Genomic DNA, 21,578 nt, shown 5'->3' with positions numbered 1-21,578 from the left:
TCTTCTTGCAAACTTTAAGGAAGAAAGCTTTTGTTACAAGGAGAGATGGTGAGTTGGTGCCACCGACCTCTATTTGGAAAAATATTTTTTTTGTGCGAAACCTTTCATGTTCTGGAGGCTCAAGTCAACTGCTTTTGACCTGGGAGCTTACAGCGTAGGTAAGCGCAGCCATATGAGGGCTGAATAGATCTCAGCTTCAGAGACTCATACATATAACTCTCCTTGACTTGAACTGGAGAAGGGCCAGAGTTTGTTCACTTTCACTTTCTGTCACTAAGAAAAATGAACACTGTTTTACAGAAGCTATAATTCCTTCCTTTCTTCCCAAATAGATGATGACTAAAGAAGGCCTGAGCTTAGTTATAGATATTCTTATATTTACTTGAAGTGAATGTAGCTCATAACTCTTATTTTAGCACCAATCTGGAACACTACTGTGAACAGATTTACAAAGTCTGCCTGTTCCTTACCTTGGCATTCTGGCATTTATGCTCATTCTTGCACTGATACTTGGGAATTTAATGAAGCCAAATATCTGAAAGGTGAGTAGGTAAAAGGTTAGTTTCATACACAAACCTATTCCTTCTGGGAGCTCCGTAATCTTCTTCCAGTTCTTAAGCACGTTTTTTTTCTTCTGATACTAAGGGGTGAGGCACTGTTTTTTTTTTCGTTGTTGTTGTTGTTGTTCTGGTATGTGTGTCATCAGCAGGTATTAACTTTGTTCTAGTTGCAGTGTCCTTTGTTGCTGGATTGAAAAGACTACTAACTTCAACCGTGTGTTTTTAGGCTAGACACTTACCAAAGCCCTTTACTGCATTTGTAGAATGAACAGATTTAATCTGGAAGTCATTGAGAGAAACCAATAAAGGACTTCCTTGATGTGATTTTTGGAGTTACTCTGTGGACCTGAATTGCATGTTTTCAGGTATTGGACATAAGGGCACTTGAAAGGATAGAAAAGGTTAAGTGCAGATGACAATGAAAATGTTATCAGGATATATAGGTCAGTCAATAATGTCAGTGTGATATGTAAAGTGATATGAAATACCTCTTTGATTTTATGGACAGTGCCTTACTGTTTATAACTTACTGCAATAACATGATCCTTGGACTACATAGTTTAACTTTTAAAGTTTGTTAGTAATATAATTGCCTTGAAATGCCTTATGAAAAGTATGCTTATTACAGAACACATCCAGTTGCTATCTGCCTAGTGTTAACTGTTACAGCAACCTAAGTTATGAGAACACATTTGGAAAAAACTGTGCCAAACAGAGATTTTTTTTTTTTCTGAGACTGTTGCTGGAAACGTTCATCGACATTTGGAGATGTGGTCTTTCAACTAGACTACTTGCACCCAAATTATGTGCAGATTTCAATAATTTTCAAGCCTACAGTTGTGTGCCAGAAGTACGGTATTAGCCTTTCTTTTAATAGGGATAACTTTGGAATAGGTTTCTTATTTAGTGGATTGCCTTCCTTGTCATTCATCACTGTGTAACATCTTTGTAGAACTGCAGTAACGGGAAGGAAAGAAGATACTGGAAGTGTTTCTGTAATTGGAGCTCGGTTTGGCAGTTTTACCTTTCTGGAAAAGAAATGCTAGTTTTTCTTCTTTGCTTTGCCATCCCATTTTAGTGCTGTTGTGTACTCGAACAAAAGAATAAAGGTGAACACTGAATAAGCTGTGAATTCTTTTTGGATCAGAGTTTGGGAATCTGTTCTGACGTTTTGGTGTTACTTTTTCCTGGGGGGCTTTATTCACAAACTCTCAGAACATATTCTTCCAATAAGATTTCACATAGTTTGGTAAACATTTGAATAAATTTCATACCATGTTATCAAAGTAGACACAAATACTTCTTTCTTCATGAACTGAGATGAAATTAAATGCTCATTTATGTTGGTGGGATAATAATTAAGTTTATAGACTCAAATCAGTGGTTTGCCATTCCATTGCAGGAGTAAGCTGAATGAAAACCTCTGTCAAAAATTAGAGATGAAATACTGAATTAACATGCCAAATAATAGTGCATCAGGAGTATAGCTTTCTACTCTGGACAATGTTAAGATGTATCTTGCTCGTGGAAGCTCTGGAAACATTGTGAGTCTTGGTCAAACATAGTGCAACCTCAAACTGTAGGGATGTTACCATTCTTTGAGCACTGTGCGCTCAGAGTCTGTTCTTGGCTGGTGGAAATCTGTCCAGTATTTGGGGAGCTTGGTGGTACAGGAGACAATCACAGATGCTCTATTAGAATAATTTAACACTGTCATGGGGCAAGATTCGGCCTCTGTTCTTTTTTGCACCTCTGAAACTGGTGTAATATTAATTAGATTGTCATCAGATTTCATTAGTGAAGCCCCATAAAACAAAAAAGGATTGGCTCTACAGCGGTGTGAAAACTTTGTATGTCACTTATATTGAATGTCTGGGTAGAGATCAGCGTTCATGAAGGCAGTGCTTTTCCAGAAACATTTAGGTAAAATGTGTAGGTAAAATCTGAACAGAATTTTGTTTGCTACCTGATAAAATGGTGACCTCTTCCCTTCTAGGTAAGTTCAGTTTTCCTCTCGATGATACCCCTGCACCTTCAACTAGATTTTTCCCTGGGTGGCTGCAGTGAATGGACCTGACCAAAGAGGGAATCTGGCCCACTGAATTCCTTTTCTTTCTCTGCAGTTGAATGAAAAGCATGTGTCTTTTGAAGAACAGTGACTGAAAGAAATACTGATGACTGCTGGGACATCTACAGAAAAGGATAAGAAAATTACTCTACTACAACAGGGGCTCTGTTAACTCTTTCTTGTAGGTTGTATATATTAATAGCAACAACTAAAGTTTTGTATTTTTGCAGGGAAACACACAAGGCTCTGAATTGTATTGTTTTAATTGCAGCTAACTGAATGAATTAAGTGGAAAATCGCACACAGTGCTTTGATTGTCTAACTCTCTGTATGTGAGGCTTTGGGAACAGTTTGTTATTATAAAAGAACAGCACTAACAAGAAATCAGCCAACATATAATTGCTAGGCTGAGGGACAGTTTGGGGAAAGCTGATATTTATTTATAAATTATTAAATAAAAGAACATAATAGGTGGATCATCTCTTACTGCCTCCACACTTCAGATATTACTCATCTTCCTAAGCTCTGTGTTCTCCAGGACGTTGCTTCTTATAACTAATCCAGGAGTTGAAACCACCCACATCCAGGAAAGGAGATGCCTGTGCATTTGTTATGATGGCAGTTTTAGTTATGGGACTCACCTAAGAACATGAATCTGCAGTTCAAGGAAAGGACTCGACCAGAGAGGTGCTTTATGTGCCTAAAATACACATGAGCACCTGGGACCCTATTTACGTAGCCTAAATTCTGGTCAGTGTTTCCTACTTGACAATCATCTATCCAATATCCTAAATAGAAGGGCTTAAGAGCAGTTTAGGCACTCAATTTAGTGGGGTTCTCAAAAGCATTAGATATATTATTTCCATACATTTTTGAAGGAATGATGCTACTTCTGTTTGTCTCTTGTTCTTTGCTCCACCTGTTTAGTGCTATATGACCCTAGAACCACAGCCACTTTGCAAGACAGAGAGGAGGAAGATGGTGGTTGGACTCACCAAGAGGGTGGAACAGTATTTCATCATTGTTTTAGCTACCGAATATCTGCTCTAGCTTTTCTCAGGGATGGAGCTGCAGTGCCTTCCTCCAGGATAGACTTGTGGTCTTTTCTCCAGGAGGGCAAAGGTAACTATTATCGTTGGCCCAGCTCTTCACAGCTGTACAGTTTCCTCTCATTTCCGAGCAAGAGCTAATAAACTGAAATTATTAGGGATTAGCCCTCTGAGGCTTTCTAACTGTGTGGGAAGAGCATTCTTTCCTCTACCTTTCCCTTGGCAGCTGAAGAGGTGATTTCTAGGACATGCACAGCCCGTCTTCTTTGCCTTGCTGCCCTTCTCAAGGGGCAGTAGTAGGTGTTAGTAGATGTGCTACTCGCAGTCAGTTACACAGGGCAACCAGTAGCCTCTGTTTCAGAGGACCCAGTTGCAAAGCAGGTGCACTGACATACCTAAGCAGTTCCTCACATGGCCATGTGACAAGGGGGTGGGCAATGTCTGGGCCTCACAAGTGAAATTTTTGTTCTGCAGCAGAGGGTTTGGGGTCAGGTGGTGTGCCATCACCTGGTTAAAGGGCATCGTTGGACACAGTTTGGACTCCCTGGGCTGCTAGATACAGATAATGTTCATGCTGTACAAACAAATCACACTATTAAACCATTGAAGTAGTGCTTATGCAACTTTAAAATAGTAGAAGCTTTATTTCACAACTTCACCTGCAAGCTTGTTAAAACTTCTGTACCAACATCATTGGGCATATTCTCTCTCCCCATTTCTGTGAAGTCCTGCAGAGTTACAGTAAGGTCCAGCTGAAGTGATATGAAGATTGTATCGCAAATGTTGGCTACCAACCTATGGTAGCCAGACTGCGTCTGGTGCAAGACTATGTTGTGCCAGAAGGTGCATGAGAGGTGGAATTGGGCAGAATTTGATTTTGCATGGTTCTTGCTAAGAATTGCTAAATATCCCTGTAACTGCTTTTTGAAATCTGAAAATACTTTTCCCCAAATAAGTTATTTTTTCTACAAGAGAATGTAGCTACATTTATGGAAGGTCTTGGCTTTTACAGTATATGAAGTCCATATAGTTTCCCCTCTGGATACATGTTGCCTGCATAATTACAGTCATAATGAAAAACAGTTTTGTTACACGAGATTTCAATGGTTATCCGTAATTTAGAAAATATTGGAGCTACTTACAACAAAAGAAATAATAAAAACAGAACAGCTTTCAAAATGTTGATATACTCAGGAAAACAAATCTTCATGTTAACCCTGTTCTATTATTCTCTCTCTGGTACTAAAATCTTTATAAAGCACTATTGATTTCAACCAACTCACCATAAGATGATTTAGAGGTTCCACCCTGCTGTCCCCAGCTTCGGGGGGATAAATCTTGGCAGCCTTTGGCTGGGTTTTATGGGAAAGCCTCAATACAATGCTTGTGTGCACTGACAAAGCTGCTCTTGCTGCAAGGAGTAACTCACCTTCACCTCACCTCTTTCTCCAGCAGGACATGGGAAAGTTATAGGATTAAATTATTCTTGATCACGAAACCAGTTGTATTGGAGGCACTCAAAATGCATGTCTTTTCAAACCCTTATATACTGTTAAATTATTTAAAGATAACAGCACGGTGTTGCCAATAAATGCTGTCTTGCTGAGGCCTACAATTAACTCTATCAAAGGAAGGGATCTCATTTTTGTCTGCTGTGGATAGAGAGTGCAACTCAGAGCAGTGTAAAGTTAAAGATAGATACAACGTATGGTTCAAATCATGATACAAAGAAAGATTCAGGTTAATTAGTATTTATTCTTAGTTGACAGTAATTCCTTTTGGCTTGAGCAGACAGGAGTTGGAAACCTATAGAATTGCTTCTCCTGAGAGGAGAAATGAATGAAAGATGGTCTCCATGGTGAAAACTTACTTAGGGATAGGGATGTCACTAGGATTTTTCTTCGCTTCTTGGCTCCATTAGCCAACACTCTCCCCAAAATGCCACCCATCCCTTGGTGGCTCCAGCGCTGCTGCCTCAGCAATGGCCAGGTTGGTCCCTGACCTCTCTGCCTGGCCCTGCATGGGGATGTAGCACCTCCTGACCCAGAGCCAGTGTTCCTGTCATGGACGTGTTGCCTGCTGGAGCACGCCTGGGCTCAGGCATGGTCCCACCACCCATAGCACACCTGGCGGACATCTTTAGAGGATTCTCTGAGGTGTGGCTCAGCACCAGCAGGTAGGATGGGGTTTAGGCAGGGACCACCACGTCCCAGGGGGCTGCGGACAAGGGGACGTGTCCAGGGTCCCCCTCGACCTGGTGCCATTGCACACCTGTGTCCCACTGGCCCGTCTATTGGGTCGCCATTTCTGGTTGTTTTACACTGTGGAGAGCGGTTGCACAAGGGCTGCTGGCTGGCTGCCAGGCTGTGGGAAAGGCGACCTTCCACAGCTCCTTGAAGGTTTTCGGTTCCCCTTTTCCACTGCTGTTTTCGGCAACACCACCAAGGCTCTTACCAGCAATGACTGGATGGCCTCAGCATGTCCATTTATCTTAAACAGAGCTATTTTTTTTTCACGAGGTCTTCCCGACACTTCTGCAGGCAGCAGCACCCGCCAGCAGGACGCCCGGCGTGGCACCAGACCCTCACATTTCTGCACCCCCCCTTTTTCATTGCTTACATTTATTTTTACCCTGTCAGTGTTCAGTTGGAGTTTAGATGTTCCCAATGGGGTCCCCTGTCTATGAGGGTAGAGCAGCCCTCCCGCAGTACCCGCAGGGGCTGTGTTTCCCCCAACACTGCAGCAGGCGCTGCCACCACTGGGCTGTGAGGGAACCGTCCCACCTCCCGCCTCGTTGCTTCGACGACCATGGAGGGGCAGCTCCACGGTGGGCGGGCTCTGGGCCTCATCCCCGCAGCCATAGGACACCGCCTTTCCCGCTCTCCGACGCGATTGGTCAGCTCGTCCCAGTGGGAGGGGCCTCTGCTATAAAGGGCTGGGGGGGGGGGGGACAGGCACGCGTTCTATGCGCGAGGCGCTGCCGTTGGTGTGTGGCGGTGCTGTTGCGTGCCGTCGCCTCAGGGCGGGCTGGCTGGCGCAGGCACGGCCCGAGGGTACGGCTGCATGTGTGGGTTTGGGGCTCTCCCCCGCACACCTTCTGGGAATATTTGCTCTAAAACCTCGCCAAGATTTAAATTCGGTTCTCTTAAGGTGTCTTTGGTCGTCCTGTGAAGAAGGTGTGAGCCCCCAGCCTGACCACCTCAAGTTCTGGTGCAGGCTCCTGCCATGTGGGAGCTGCGGCTCTTTGCTACTGTTACTGGCCTTGCTTGTTGCAGGGAGTGTGCTGGGGAGCTGTTAGGTTGAACAGAGCTAAAATTCAAAGATTTAAAACTAAACAGCCCTGTAAGCTGTGTTTTTGAATGCAAGGCCCCTCATTGAGGGGAAGAAAAGGACTTCCAAGCTTGCGCATAGCAGAATTTGTGGAGGTTCTGACTCAGAAAGACTGTGGTAGCCTCTGGAAATCCTCTCTTGGAGAGGAATGAGAACGTATACTAATGGCAGGTAACCTGTAGGCTTGTTGAGAGTTAGATTGGTGAACGTTTTATTACTACATCAGTGGTGTTGTTTGCAATCTTTTTCCTCCGTGACTGCCCCATGCACGGAGCCTTAAGCTCTGTGCTGAGCCTTGCAAAGCCCTGGTGTCGTTAGCTGCTCAGCTACCTGTGCAGTATCCAAGCAGGAGCTAGAGTGGATGAGGCACATTGCTTTTAGCACACAAAAATCTGAAAGCTAAACCAAATCATGTATAATGCTTACAGCACCCGTTTCTGGGCTGCTGCTTCTTAAGGAAGCTAGTTTAAAAAAAAAAAAAAAAAAAAAACAACACAAATTTTCTTTGTTGCTCACTAAATTATGGGAGTTTTATGTCCTACTGTGTTGGTGATAAAGTCTTATTGCTAAATCAGAATTAGATCAGGTGTTTTCCGTGTCCTCTTGAGTGTCAGCTGTTTTAGCAGTGCAGCAAAACATTTGGGGCAGGCAGCCCAGTTCCTTGACCGTTTGTCCATGTGGATGCATAGACCCTTTGCTGATTTTGGTCACCCCTATCAGCATGACAGCATTATGCAGCTCTTAGACATGCAAATATGTGGACAGATGGGCCTGAGGATCATTGAACTGATTTGAAACTGACTTTGTTTCCCCTTTTCCTGCTCTGTTCCCCTGGTCTTTAATGAGATGATGCAAATGTGTGTTCAATAAATACTTATCTTTCTGTCTTTTGCTTGCCTCCAGAAAGAAGTGGACAACATTCAAACATGTAACCTGTGTGGTGGAAGCATGAGGACAACTTTGAATGCACAGTGAACTCCAAGATGTGTGGCAGCTACAGATAAGCTTAAAAAATTCTGTTGTGTATCGATGTTACTGCGGAAAACACAGAGCTGAGAGGCAGGTAGTTCCTTGTGTTGACTTACTTGGCAGTACGTTCACTTTTAGGCTGTGCTCAGATACAGTGTTTCTAATTGACTTAAGGGTTCTGCCGGTTCCCTGCATGAAACAGACTTTTAGTGATGTGATGAGGCTGGATGGGCAGGTGTGATAGATAGAATTAGGCAGATCTGCCACCCTGGAAACTACTGGATATAGATTCTGATTGTGAGATACTGAAGCAAAAGGAAAATTTCAGTGTGTCTTCCCTTTCTCCTGTGTTCCTGTGAAGGTGGGACTTGAAGTCTAGGACCTCAAGTCTAGGAGCTTGGATTATTAATTCCTGCTGTGTTCTGTTCCAAATAATTGTGGTCCTCCAGCCTTTGCAATGTCTGACAGCTCTGAGTGAGCACAAATCTGTTCCAGGGCTGAACATGGATATAGCTGTCAGTGTTAATGTTTAAGCTATTATAGCTGGTTTTCAGAGCAAGCCTTTCTTTTAAGATGAAGTGTATACTATATGTTTCTTGGAGCTGTTGTTTCAGGCTTTCTACAGATTCAGGAAGGCTATACTGAACATTGGCAAGTATATACTGAAGAGGACGTGGTTGAGCTCGCATTTTGAAATAGCTCTTCCACCACATGGGTTAGTGTCTACTGCCTTCCTTTTAACTGACGACTTCTATTCCACAGTATAAATGTGTGACAGTGTCTCTGGAATATTATAGTAAATGCATTTGCTGGAATATATTTGCTAAAGTAATATATTTAATAATTCCTTTGTTTCCAGCATGTCTGAAATGACCACATACAGAATGTCATTAAAAATTAATATGCTTTGGTAATCGCATGTTTCTACCAGCTTTTTAACACCTTACTAGGAAATACTTTCTCCTATTTTATTGTCTATTTTCAATGAATGTCATCAATATGAGGAAAATAAGTGTACATACTGAAGGGTGCTGGCTAAAACTATTCATTTGTTTTAGAATATTATGAAGCATTTTCACACTAGAGATCATTTCAAAAACTAAACAATCCAGTAGCACAGAAAGCTTGTGATTTTCAAGTATTTGTGTGTGGAAGGGAAAGGTTATAAGAGACTTGTGAGGAATAAGGGGAAAAAGAAGAGTTTATTTGCATCTTATATTGAGTGGTTGACAAGTTGAAATCATAGATATATTTGTCATCCCATGGCTGGACAGATCAAGCAAATGTTGCCTTTAAAAGGAAGGGAGATGTCTTAGATTCCTGAACATTGCGTTTCCACTTGCTGATTATCATATATTCAGTCCTATAGAGCGCTAAGTCTTTGGTTTAGTTTCCCATGCAGAGAATGGAACAAGACTGAAGCACAGCTTTACGATGTAGAATTGCTAGCACATTTCAGAAAGTCCATGAGCTTTCAGCAATGCTCTATACAAACACAATGCAAGTGCCAATGTACGAGTATTTCTTGAGGTAACACTTCACCACGTTAGTTTCTGAATTTGTGTAATTACTAACAGAGTAAAAATGTACTTGGAAAGAACATCCCTTTCTGAAAGGCTGCTGCTGGTTTTGGTTGAATTTATCTTACTGTACATGAGAACATTCCCTAGTAATCAAATTTAGTAGGACACGGGGCTATCATGCTGTCCTGGTGCTCATGTTGCTAGCTGCCCCTCAGACTTTCTGAAGTGGATGGTTTTGTCAAAGAATGAGAAATTTATTTGTGAACATGGCAAACTCCGGGTGTGGGGGATATGTTAGAAATTACACCTGCTTGAACAGCTCCCAAGCAATAAGTCCATGAGTATCCATGACTGTCCTTTCCCCTTTCTTTAGTTTGACCTTTCTGCTATCTTGGTGGGAGGTCTTCTGTCTATGTGCATTTTGTATACTTAGGAACTGAATGTACCTTATCTGTATTTGGGTTCTGCAGCATTCAGAAATGACCCTTTCCCACTGCACTGAATGTTTTCCCATTTTGCTTGAATGATGCACACAGCGCTGGGCTGCGTATATCTTTCACCAGAAATATATTTTTCATGAAAATGACCAGTTGTAGAGGAAACATGCAGATTATTGCAAGTTAGGCAGATTCACAACAGACCAGTAGAACTGAAATGTTGCACTTTCTGTACCTCTCCTTTTATCACTGACAGCTAAAATTCAGGCTGTCAGCGTTGAGACTCTTTCCCTGTTGGCCCTTCAGATTCCAAGCATGTTTGGTAAGCTGCTGAGCTGAGTGCATCTGGGAGGGTGCACATGATGCTGGTGTCATTGCAATTTGTGACAATAAAAATTACTCTTAGACTGGCATGCTTGGTGTTTCTAGGAGGCCCTTGCGATTTAAGGAGTGGGTAGATGCTGTGATGGGCTTGGAGCCTAAGTAATTCTCTGTGGGTGTTCAGATAGGTGAGGCTATGAGAATGTGTGGGTTATTGCAACAAGTAGCAGTCCCTTTTAGCACTGTGGCCCTGCTCTGTTTGGGAGGAGGTAAAAGAGAGGAGATGGAGCACCTGCCCTTCAGAGCCAGATGTATAGCCTTTCCAGTAAAGCTGCTTATGTGCTTAGGTAATTGGGGGCTGCCTGTCCAGGCACGGGGAGGAGACCAAAGAGCCAAATGCGAACTCCGGCAGTCCTGGGGCTTTTGTTTCTCCCTATGGGCCTTTCAGTCTGTTAGTCATCGGGCTGCCTTGCTTGGAGGTTGTGGTGTACAGAATGGAAAACTGAGGTTGTGTCAGAACAGCTGTCCCATAGTCTTTCCTAGGGCTGTGAATGTTAGATGCACCTTCTCCCCAGGTCAAGTCACATCTCCAAATTCTCTCTCCCCCAGCGCAGAACCGTTTGTTTCAATAGATCTTTGACTGTGTTGTCTGTTGGGTGGCCCTCTTACAATTATCAAAACAGCTCAAGATCTTCCATGAAGCTTCTTTATTCTGCTTGCAACAGTTAGAGAAGTGATAATTGGAGAAAAGATTAAAGTAACCGAAGAGCAAGCTGAGGGAGCATTGTCAGTGTTGTCCTGGGTCCCCAGCCAGGATGTCCTAAATGCTGCAGCTGCTTTCCCATCTTACCTTAACTCCCCCAAACAAGGGTGGAGAGGAAGCAAGAAGAGCAAGACATTTCCGCAGCGATTGCAACACGGTCTGATAGGCAGGTTCCCTCTCCCTGCCCTGTGACAAGCATGGTGTAGGCCACAAAGTGCTGCAATCCTTATCGGGGCTTTTGGGGCTTTTCCTTTTTTAAGAATTCCATCTTTGCAGTCACTTCTTCCTCCCTCACTGAAGGGGGTGGGGGGGTGCTGACTAATTAACAACTGTTCAGTAGCAGATGCTGTTGTGAAAATTGTTTGATGGTGATTTAACTTGGAATACAATTCTCTTAAAGGGCCATGCAGACATTTTCCAACCCCTAGGTGATGTGGACTCTGTTTGCTGGTGCATGAAACCAGCCTACAGTGCCCTGAAAAGATGAACCCTGTTATTTGCTGCCCTTCTTTCAAGATGATACCTGTAGGCATTACAGTTGTCCTGTATTAGTAGTCATTGGTATATTAGAGATAATAATGGAATTGACTATTAGATAGACCTAGTCACATTTTTTAATTGGAGAACCAAAAGCCAGGGCTGGTGGTAGTTACCTGTTTCACTCCTCCAAATGCAGTTAACATGCAACCAACATTGGTTGTTTTCTTCTGTCTGAAATCACATTAACATTAGTCATGTAAAATGCTATAGTGTTTTGAAATCAATATTTATCAACATACCCTATTGTGGTTTATTTCTAGTCTGCTGATGTGATTGACTAGTATCTCATATGACCATGACATTTGTAAATGGAGCAGGGAGAGTGTGTCATTACCCTTTAGGTTGCTGTTTTCCTGGTAATTGTTATCAGATCATGATATTTACATCAGACCCTAAATTGTAACTGTAACGCTGAAGCCAGGAGGGCTGTAACTTGAGTTCTTGCGATTGACAGCTTTTCCAATTGCTTTTAGCTCAGTTTCTAGAGGAGCGATCGAGGTATGTAAATGTGGTGAACTAGTGTCATGTGAGGTGACTGAGCTCCACATGTCATGGCTGAGGAGCAGTGGTCTCCCAAATGTCCTGGGTCAGTCTTGGCCCCATGCAGATGTTGCAGGTGCCCTGGGCTGGCTGAATTGTGTTTGACAGTTTGGTCAGGCAGCTGACTCTCATTCCAGGTTTCTGCCAGCTGTCTCCCACAGGTGAAATACCTTCAGTGCACAGCCATCTGCTGACACCTTGGAAGGAGCTCCTCGTCTCTCCCACTGAGCAGGCACAGGCTCAATCCTCTTAGTTACTCCCCAGCTACTGCATCACTCATTGCAAGCTTAGTGATTTGGGCAGCTTTCAAGAGAGATGTCTTTTTCCTGATACCATTTGGGAAGATTTCCTCATATGTATGGGTAAAACCTGTCTTGCCAGCAGAAGACAGGGAAAAGCATGAAAACTTTGTTGTAACTGCCATGCTTTGAGCTGTAATGAAGGAGTCTTTTTATACATAATTGAAATTAATATATGTAAGTCAACCGTACCCATTGGTTTGAGATTTTTGAAGCTGTCATGCAGATGATCAGTGAGGAGTTCAGAGGAGTGTGGGCTGCAGTGTGGCCAGCTGTGGTGGTCTGTGGGATGTCACCACAAGAGCCAACAAAGTGCATGGTCTCTCGTGTCTCTGTTCATTTCATCCAGTGATGAACCATATAGAGAGAAAGTGTCTCTCGCATACATTGTGGTACTTTCTCAGTACTGGTCTGTTTTTTCCCATCATCATTTCTGCAGCCACGGTTCACAAGAGTGGAACGAGATTTGAGACCGTGGGGATGTGTCCATTAGCTGAGGTGACATTTGGGAGTTAGCTGGCAGATTTCATGCCCCAGATAGCAGGCTGAGGCACCAGTGGGGATGATGTTTGCGCAGCCGTTTCTGCACAGTGCTTCACGTGGTGTGCAGTTCTGGCAGGCCTGTCTGAAGGAGATAGGTCTGATAAGGCAGTGTGGGCAGCTCTCGTGTACTTTTCACCAGTTGTGCCCTCTGAGGAAAGAGGCAAGGGCTGTTTGGTGAGCCATGCCCTACATAAGGGACTACACCGCTTTGCTCGTGCCACTGCTCAGGTGCTGATGTCTCCTTTCAAGCTGTGGAGGGGTACAAAATCGAGGTCCTGTTCCCATGAGCGGCAAGGCCAACCAGGAAGTTTAATGCACTGTGAATGGTATTTTCAAAATAAATTGAGGGATCTGTCCCCACTCATCACTCTTCCATCCCACCACCAACTGCTGCAGATCTCAGCTTGTGTGAGCACTCCTGGGGGTCGCCCAGACCATGCTGTGTCAGAGCAAGTGCTCTCTGTGCCTTTCCTGGTCTGACTGGCTTTGACAAAAGTCTGCCTAGCCACAGCTGCAGGGAGATGGTGTGTGATCAGCATAGGCTGACACTGATTTAAGCTCCCAGATCACTTTGGCTGCTTCAAACAATCGTAAGCTGCAAAAGTAGAAACCCTTGTGGATGGAACTACCTGTTATGCAGTCAAGAATGAATGAAAAAACAAAAATGTAGGAAATGAAGAGTCAGTCAGCTTGTTGCCTAGGAGAGGAGGATTTATGGGATGCCAGTGTTCCCGCTGCCTTGGGGAAATGCTGTAATGACAGGGCAGTAAGGCAAGAGAGAGCCGGAGGGCCTCATCATTGTGTCATGCTGATGGCATGGTTCAGACCTCAGCTGGGGTGAGTGGGTGGCATCTATTGCCTTTGCTTGTCAAACTTCTGGTCACCAAATAACGAGGTGGTTGTTAAAACCCTTCAAAATATTTTACAGAGCCTGTGCTCACCCATGTTCATTTTATTTTTTGCAGATCAGTGGTGCTCAGGAAGGGTGTTACCATGGGATGTGCCTCCCAACCTGCGCGCAGTCGGGGAGCTGTGGTGCTGCGCAGAGGCACCCGCACTAGCCAGGAGGTTGGTGCTTGCCAGGCAGCCCATTTCCTGTGGGCTGTGCAGCATCCAGGCTGACCCTGCTGCAGTCCAACCTAACCTGGGGCCAGCTCAAGACCTCCCAGCTCTGTGAGCTGTACGCTCATAGAGGAGGATCAGATGGCCTCTTGGATGCTTGCTGCCCTCCTTCCCAGACACACCTGCTCTCTGATCCTTTTCCTCACTTTTCTTTATAGAGAAACTCTTGTGTTGTAGATCTATAAACTGCCAGTGTATGAGGGCTAAAGGTGTTCTGCATTTTTGGCATTTAAATTATTGATAGTGTCCTAGAGCAAAAAGCGTGTGTCTTGTTTTGGTGCTGCTCATGGGCAGGACAAAATGAGGAAAACCTGAGGGACACCAAGGAGCAGTGTACGGCAGGGAGGAAACCCACTCCCCTGCCCACCTTTGGATTTATCCCGAGGAATGGAGGCTTTGCAGTTCATACAGGCAGTGCCTTCCCTCAGCCCTGCAAAACTAAAGATAAATGCTAATGGCAGAAGCCTCTCTCAGTATGAATGGGCAAACATCAGCCCCTGAAAAATGTGCTTGCTGTTTTAGTTAAAAACAAACAAATCAGTTCTTGTGCTTTTGAGAATTTAAACTTCCCTAAGTAAGCAATAGATTTTTCAGAAGAAAAAAATTTTACTAGGAGGCAATCCAGTAAGTCACATTAAGAATAGGCAGGAGCCCTAGGAGGCCCAGATTCAAATCTTAGATTTGTCAGCATTTCCCAATATATTCCTGGAAAAATCAGCTAAATCATTTATAAGACAAGAATAATCTTTCAGTGTAGTCAGTGTACTTTTCTGATAAACCCAGAGTGATGACAGGCTTGTTACAGCAGGAATAAAATTCACCTTGCTGCTGGGGTACTGTGGTAACTAATTAGGTAAAACGTTTTCTTAGCCTTTCTGAACAAGGGGACAGGTGGGTGCTGTCAGTTCCCTGGCTGTCCAAAATCACTGAGTGCTGTATCATGTCTTGAAAGAAGTAATAGCTGGACTGACCCTGGAACTTATTTGCATTGAGGGAAAGGACAGTGCTGTCCTCGTTCTTAATTTATCAGTCCTCACTGAACCGAGAGCTGACTAAGGATCTGACTAAGAAGTGCTCATGCTGTACGGTGAGATTTTGGTTACTGTGGAGGCTTTCTCCTTGCCAGGCTAAACTAGATGCTGGAAGTAAAGAATAGGGAAGGTCCCAAAGAGGCACTTCTCTTAAAAGAAACAAAAACAATTTTTTTTTTCAGTTTGTGTGTGACAGTGAGGCAGCCTTGGTTAGCATTGGTTTTGTGGAAACCTCTGCAGTTGATCAAGACAGGAGATGAGTAAGATCGTGCTCGCTCATGAAAGCACCTTCTTCCAGAGACCACTGCTTGCTCCTGATCTGCTGCTAATTAGTCTCCGCCCTGTGATACTGAGTCATTATATTCTTTGCCCTTTTCCATGGCTGCTTTTGGTGTGGAAACTGACACAAATATTGCTCCCCTGCTGGAAATCATCATGTCATCTTCATCGTCAGTACCTGTAAGCCCAGATGAGAAGGGAATAATTTTATTATTTTGGATAATGATCTCTGACAGGAATGCTTTGAAGCTCAGCCATGCTATGGTGGTACAGTGCACATAGCATCTGACTTGTTTCTGTAATGTCACAAATTTTAACTCTTAAAACAGAAAAGCTCTTCAGCAGCCTTTAAAGCTGCTGCCAGGAAAAGGTGGAGGGATTCTACACTTTAGCTCTTCAGTACTTTGACACCAGTTGCCTCTGTGCTTGACACGAGGTGTATGCATTGGTTTCAGCCCTACAACTTCCCTGCATCCCCTTGCTCTGCGTATCACTGGATTAAATGCTCTAGCCACCTGGTTCATGTGGCAAATTTGGTTTTGCTTTGTGTTCCTGACAGAGGAAGAAGGGGACGGGCTCCAAGGGTCACCAGTGTCTTTCACTGGTATGACTGACTTCCTTCCTGAATCTCTGCCGGCATTATGAGCATGGGGCTATTCGGGAGAATGTGTCCTTCTGCTGAACTGTACTCAGCTGAGGCTGGTTCGGGCTTAGTGCTGTGACTCAGATGAGCTGGAGAGAGACCCTTGGGACTTATGGAAGCAATTAGCTTAAGATGACTGAGGTGGAAAGTTGCTAGCATAGTGGGTTACTGCAGCAGATGTTTGCAGTCATCCTGTTATGTCTTAAGCCCTGCAGTGGGACTAGCCTCCTGGCAGAGTCCACTGTGATGGGCAGTGGCAAAGCAGTAGTGGCTGTGCCCAGGCAAAAGGAGCAAAATGGAAGTGGGTCATTAAAAACTTTAATTAGCAAATAGTAGGATGCAGCTAGCAGTTCCAAGTATCCATGTCCCGTGCTGTGTTGCTCCTTCCCGTATCACCTCTGAACCCCCAGTGCCTGCTGTTTTCCTGTCCTCAGCACAGTGGGGCTAGGTGGCTCCTCATCTTTCTGGCAGAGCTTGTCAGCTCAAAATTTATAATTTGTCCTTATGGCCAGCACCTGCCTTTGGTTGGCAGCTGGGAATCCTGTGGGGCTTGAGGTGCTTGGCTTTTGGTGGGGAATAAAAATGCAAACAGCCTTGGCTGAGCCTGTCTGCCTGGGCCTGCTGGGTCTGGACAGAGCAGGGAGCGTAGTGGAGCTTGGCTCAGGGCTGAGAGGAGGCTTTGGAGCCCTCTGCACTCAGCATTCACTGTATCTGTCAGCAAACCTCTGTTTCGCTTCTTTGCTGTGTTCCTGGGGGAATTAGGATGGCTGTGTCAAGTAATTCCACCCATTGCATGTGTACTATGCTGACAAAACTGATGTTGACTGTCTGAAAAGGCCACATTGATGGTGACAACTGCCAGTGACTCATTTGATGGAAGGATAAGAAGATCATAATAAAACAATTTTCCTGTGGCACAGCGCTTACAAGAGTTGGAGTAGCCCAAGCACCCAGTAACACCCTGAAGACTGGAGGCTTTTTCTACTTTTTTTTTTCAAATCTTTCTCTTAAGCATTTATTGCAATAAAAATAAAGACACAGGAAGAGGAAGAAGAGAACATCTGAAGTGTTTTAAAATAAACGTGTCTTTTTTTTGAACATGCTTGGTGAAACAGTTCTACGGTAACACCAATAATTGTGAAAGGGACAAATCCCCACCACTGAATATTTGTTCCCCTTGCAGCAAGCATTGGTAAAACTCAAATAGTCTCTGACATTACAGTACTAGTTTACAGTATCAGTAGTTTCCTGCCATGACTCAGTGGCTGGAACAGTAATATCTGTCAGTCTTTTTTTCCTCTCTCTTTCCAAATCTCTTTTGAAGCTTTTCTGAGTGGGTGGAGAGAGGCGAATGACAGATATAGTCCTGGTTCTTGCCCTTCCTCTTGCACCTTTTAATTTTACAAATCAACCTGCTCCTGCTTTTCTGCCCTTTTATCCATCAGGCTTCCCTTTCACATAGTCCCTGAGCAAATCTTACTTTCCTTTTCATTCCTATTGGTGGTGCCTAGGCCTGCTGATAATGCCGGGGAAATACTGAGCTCATTCCTGCCCTAGCTTTTTCCCCTCGCTGGTACTTCTCTCTTCTGCTATCCTGATCAAACTCCTTCACATCCTCCTTTCCTCTGCAGTTATCTTGCTGAGCCTGCACTGCTATAATAAACTCTGCTACCAGCAGAGATTGATGGGTTTTGTATGGTCTGGGCTGGGTATGGTATATGGTTGAGGATAGAGTACAAGCTGGCTGTAGGACTGGGGGCAGCCTGGGCTGTGAAGGCACTGCTTCACCTGTGGGTCCTCCGCAACTGGAATAACAAGTGATGGAGTAAGACAACAGCAAACCCCACTCATGTGGAAATGGTCTCAATTCTGCCCTGTGGCCTTGCTGTCACAGGCTTCCCCTGGCCCAAGGCTAAGAAGCAGCAAGTTATGTTTATTCCTGTCAGTTGTCACCAAGCCCTGAGACCTTCCCAGGAGCCTGGAGTAAAACTTTCCCACTTCTGCAGCCTCCAGCCTGGAGGTGTCTGACCCAGCCTGAAGACCTGGCTCAGGCTTAGGGCTGCTAGGAACAAGAAGGGTGCTTCACTGCATCCGGAGGGGCAGCCTTTCACTGTCCCTACAGAAGGTATAGATAGCTACTTATAGTCCTGGCTGTGCCTTCTAACCCTACTTTTAGTCTGGACAACAGAGCAAAGTGCCCCTCTTGTCAACATTTAAAAATAAAACAAAGCCTTGCAGAGTCTGTGCATTGATACCAATGCAAGGCACACAGATTTTCTGATGCTGTGTAAAATCCTGGCTCTGCAGGTTCCCTTCTGGAGACACCTAGTCCTACACCTCTGAGCAGCACCCTGCGAACTCGCTTCATGCCGCTAAGTTAAGGAGTTTCTTGAATTTGCAAATTTGGCTTGTGACCGTATCTTCTAGAATGTCAAATTTATTTCATAATTTATTTCTTTTGTGTTGAACTTAATCCTTGTGTAGCCATTGGATTAGGAGCCTGCTTTACTGAAAAAACTTTAGCTTGCTTGTGGGGTCCTGGAGTAAGTTATGATCATGGCTTTGCTGCATGTATGCAGGAGGTGTGTATTTGGGAGGCTGATAACAGATGGGAGTCAAATTCAGGCCAAAATTAAGTGGAAAATGTTTTAGTCTACTGAAGGCCATCTTGAGCTTCCTATGATCCCTTAACTTCTACCTAACATAGTAAGTCTGTGGGCTCCCTTGAAGCCACTGGTGCGTGGAGTTGGCTGGTGTTTCTCCGAGGTTCCCTCTTGAGGACATGTGAGGCTCAGGAACAACTTCAGACGTACAGCTTGTCCACCACTTGCTGCAGGGCACTCGAGTCTTCTTCCAGTAGATGTGGAGGCCAAAATGAAGCTCAGGATACTTGAATTTACTGATAACAGTTGTCAAAGTTGGTCACAGCTCTTGCAGCATCTGTTTTTGGGAATCCTCCTGCTAACGTAGTTAATGAAGTAGAAATGTGTTTCAGGCCAAAAATTTGAGGGAATGTCTGCTGATGCCAGTCTGCCACTTCTCCAGCAGGGCATGGAAAATCTGCTAAGAGCTCTGGTTCTCCTCCAGAGACCTCTAGCACTGGCCCTAATCTGGAATCAAACTAGGAACGTGAGGGAGTTGGGAGACACGTGATTTTGGTTCTGCAGCTCCTGTTCTGGGGACAGAAGCCTTACTGAACCCTGATATTTGAAACCAAGTTATAAACCAGGCTCTGCTCTGGACACTGTGTTAGCAATACATTTCAGGCCATACTTGGAAGTCATCACAAGCTTTTGTTTAGGCTGTGGTCTAAAGATGCTTTTTGAAACAAACAAACAAAAACAAACAAAAAAAAACCAACCAAAATAAAAAAAAACGAGAAAGCAAGCTAGTGAAATCAGCTCTCAGCTTAGCTGTGAAGTACTTGCTAGCGCGGAGATACAGTTTTGCCTCTGTGACATAGGTTTAGGAGAGCCCTTACCTGCAAAATAAGACAGCAGAACAAGGGAAAAAAAAAAGATGCTTTTCGTATAGAATATTAACTAGTAGTTTTAGTGTATGGGGACCAGATTTCTCTTCAGCTTGTAGGACTTATAAAATCAGGTTTTTAGCTAAATGCAAAGAAACTTGCAATTGTTTGGGTGAGAGAGGAAGAACGCTTTTCAGGACTGTGTTAAGCAGAAACTAGTTGAATTTGCTTCACACGAAACTGAAGAGGCCGACCTGTCAGCAAAGCAGAGTTTCTCATAAACTCTGCTCGAAATTAGCCTTCCTGGAGTGGGGTCTCCCCTTTCTGGCTGTGGACGTGCAGGCGTGCCACTCGGGACATGTTGTGCCACTCGGCTGGTGGCTTTGGAAGTCGTTTCAGCGCCTACAGACTAGATGTAAGTGCATGGCGAAGTACTGTGCTTTGAAATGTGCTTTTCTGTTGGCTTTTCTTAGCTTGGACGTTTACTTATCTCTGTTTTATTTTTATTTTCAAACCGTGCCGTTTCCGATGAGAACGCAGCCCTCCCAGGCGCCGAAGTGCCGTCGTGTAGGCAGTTGCCCTCCAAACGAGCAGCACGCCCGCACGGCTCCCCGCCACCTGCCGCCAGCGGCGCAGCGCCGGGCCGCTCCCCCCGTGTCCCCGTCCCGCCCCCGGGCGGCCTCGGCCGCAGCTCGCCGAGCCACCGGCGCCCTCTCTCGGCTCCCCGCGGCCGGGGCTGCCGGCTGAAGCCGGCGGTGCGCGATCCCTGCAGCCGGGGAAGGCCAGGACCTACATGAAATCCTCGGCAGCGCCTGAAGGGTGACATCTGTCCCCTGCCGGGGCGCACAGCGGCTCTGCCTGAAGGCTCGGCACTTCTGGATCACCAACTTTTAGGCGATCTGGTGTGCTAGAAGGAGGAGAAGCCACCTTAAATTTTAGGTCTTGGTTAAGTTGCGCTGCTCAGCAGAGGCAGGCAGCTGCTGGGAAGTAGGTAGCGGGATTTCCCTTCCAAATCCTTCACTTGACAGTTCTTTTCCCCGGTTACTTCTTCAGAACCAAGCCCTGTCAGCAGAGAGCTTTGCTTTTGCTAATGAGGTAGGAATTTATCAACACACAGAAGCTCTCAAACTCGTGAAAAGACAGACCGGTTGAGGGACTGTCCTAGAGAGCTCCCAGGGGACGCCAGGTTTTGAGAGTGAGCAGCTCAGGTCTGGCTGAATAATAACAATAACCCATGATCTAAATTCTCTACTGCAAACCGCTCTTCCGCCTAGCTTGAAGTTTTGGGTTTGCTAATTTTTTAATAGTGTGCGGTTGGGAGTATTATTTGTGTTAATTTCCGAAAATCTTTTCCTCACACTGCTGTTTCCAAATTCAAATTTTAATGTTGAATACCAGAACTTATGTGAAATCTCTTATGCCTCTGGAGACTGAGAAAGTGAAACCAAGTCCTCTCATTTCAGAGCAGCGTTTTGTAATAACAAAAGTAGCAGGCCTTTGCTCCGACAAACACCTCAGTGAGCGGATTAGGTCCGAATGCTGGGGAATTTCAAAGCAGGTCAAGCATTCCCTTTGGATCTTACTGCCAACATGTCCAGGCATTGCTGTAACTCTGCTGTGGTCACGGTCTAAAGAGATGGTGGTGCCTGAGGAAGAAGCATCTGGCAGCGCAACTTCACACCTCAGTTAAACCCAAGGCTCTCATTAGAGGTTATGGAGCCTGTGAGCTTCTCTTTGCTCTCTGACCATGCAGAAAAAAGGAAAAAAAAAATCTGTTAATAAAAGTGGAATTGTACAAGGTTGCTAGAGTGCGGAAGCTGGCCCTGGAGATGCGAGAGACTCCCAAAGCCCTTTCAGCCCAACGAGGAGGCAGTGCTGATAGAAAAGGCAGCCACCAAGCCCCACATCCAGCTGGAGAGCCTGATATACTGGCTTTTTTTTGGAAGGTTTTTTTTTTTTTCCTGCACATCCTTCATTCTGGCCTGTTCACAAGCAGGAGGTGGAAATAATTTTGGAGAAAACATCTCTGCAGTTTTGGGCTGTTTCTTTGTTTCCTACAGAAAAGACTGACTGGACCAGAAGATTGGGAGTC

General features: G+C 44.8%; 1 long non-coding RNA gene across 18 annotated transcripts in view; it reads left to right on the top strand.

The window, feature by feature from the left end:
* LOC121073045 overlaps positions 1 to 17,213 on the top strand; it is a 77,995-nt gene extending 60,782 nt beyond the window's left edge. For 6 of the 18 annotated variants that reach the window (XR_005821490.1, XR_005821482.1, XR_005821481.1 and 3 more), the window contains 2 exons: positions 2,684 to 3,750; positions 7,911 to 9,570. This is a non-coding gene — a long non-coding RNA (uncharacterized LOC121073045). Of the gene's footprint in view, positions 1 to 2,556; positions 3,751 to 7,910; positions 9,574 to 13,907 lie in introns of those variants that run through there. The other 12 variants (XR_005821495.1, XR_005821491.1, XR_005821480.1 and 9 more) reach the window with 7 other exon arrangements.
* The last annotated feature ends 4,365 nt before the right edge of the window (positions 17,214 to 21,578 follow it).

The sequence above is a fragment of the Cygnus olor genome, chromosome 7 (genome assembly GCF_009769625.2).
Source record: "Cygnus olor isolate bCygOlo1 chromosome 7, bCygOlo1.pri.v2, whole genome shotgun sequence".
In the NCBI taxonomy this organism is placed as follows: Eukaryota; Metazoa; Chordata; class Aves; order Anseriformes; family Anatidae; genus Cygnus; species Cygnus olor.
This window is presented reverse-complemented; position numbering and strand designations above follow the sequence as displayed.